General features: G+C 38.5%; 1 protein-coding gene across 1 annotated transcript in view; it reads right to left on the bottom strand.

Annotated features, from left to right (window-relative positions):
* LOC103369489 (CD209 antigen-like protein 2) overlaps nucleotides 1-1554 on the bottom strand; it is a 10326-nt gene that overhangs the window by 1450 nt on the left and 7322 nt on the right. The gene's annotated exons all lie outside the window — the stretch shown is intronic.

A 1554-nucleotide genomic window follows, 5' to 3' on the forward strand; every position in this document is an offset into this window, starting at 1 on the left:
AGAAGGGAAACATCTAAAACATGCAGGACTGTGGACCTCAAGGACCAGGATTGCCCACCCCTGCTCTAGAGCATCTCTGTGTCAAATTTAGGCCCGCGGACCAAATCTGGCCCACACTGTAATTGTTTTTGTCCTGCGTGATAATATCAAATGTCTATTAAAGAGTCTTCAAAATACAGTATATTAAAGGTTTCACAAATTTGAAAATGGGTTTGAGACAGCAGTAGCAGTTCACCTTAAATGTCTGACTTATCTTTAAATCATTCAAATGTGATAGAAACAATGCTTAAAGTTAAGTTTCTCTTAACGTTTCCCTTAACTGCAATCAGTGTTGAAACACTTAATACAGCCTCCTGAGGGTTTCTTCTCCACCACTGCCTTTAACAACAGAACACAAGACAATCATCACAATGATCTGCTCTACTGCAGCTCTAAAACATAAAAGACATTAAAACAAACCATGAAACATACAAACCAGTAGATTTAAAACCCATTATATCACCTTTAAACCACAAATATTTTTTCTTCTCAAGTGTTTACTTTTACAATGTTGAAACTCTGTTTATGGCACAGAAGCTACAGGAAGAAATCGTGTCTGTTAGGACAAGAACTTCATGGCTTAATGAGGACAGTGCACTAGGAGTATTTGGTTAAACATCAACCAGGAAGGAAGAAGGAAATACAGGACTTTTAAAAGAAACAATACATGTTTCTGATTCAGTCACAGGAGTTGAACTCTGACACTTTCAGGAGAGTTTTACGGTTCTTTTTCTGGGAAATTATATGATTATTGTATCATAAATCTGCCTCCCATTCTACTCCTGCAATCTCTGGGAACCACAAGTAAACCTGCAGTCGGTTAGGATAATATGGTGCAATAAGGGTCTAATATATAATGGAGCCTGCTCATTTACAGCTTTATATATGAGAAGGATTTTGATTGTGTTCTGGATTTCACAGGGCGCCAATGAAGTGAAGGTAGTATGGGAGAAATATGATCTCTCTTACTGGTTCCTGCCACAACTCTGGCTGCAGCATTTTGTGTCAGCTGGAGGTTTTTCCACAGAGTTATGTGGACATTGTGATAAAAAAAAAAAAAAAGAATTACAATAGTCCAGCCTGGAGGCTACAAATGCATGGACTAGTTTATCAACATCACTCTGAGACACAACGTTCCTGATTTTGATGATATTGTGCAGGTGAATACAGGCTGTTCTAGTGATATGTTAGTTAAATGGCATATCCTAATTAAAAACGATGCCAGAACTGCAACTATCTGTTTCTGAGGTGTTCAGGGCCGAATATCACAACTTCAGTTTTCTCTGAATTTACTGAAGAACACTGCAGATCATCCAGGCCTTAATGTCCCTGAGACATGTTTGGAGTTCAACTAACTGATCAGCTTCATCTGATTTTGTAGAAAAATATAACTGGGTGTCATCTGCATAACATTGGAGATTCATACAGTGTTTCCTGATAATATTGCCTAAGGGAAGCATGCACAAGGTGAATCATGTCAGTCCTAGCACAGAACCCTGTGGAACTCCATCACTA

This window comes from Stegastes partitus, unplaced genomic scaffold, assembly GCF_000690725.1.
Source record: "Stegastes partitus isolate 25-593 unplaced genomic scaffold, Stegastes_partitus-1.0.2 Scaffold1294, whole genome shotgun sequence".
NCBI lineage: Eukaryota > Metazoa > Chordata > Actinopteri > Pomacentridae > Stegastes > Stegastes partitus.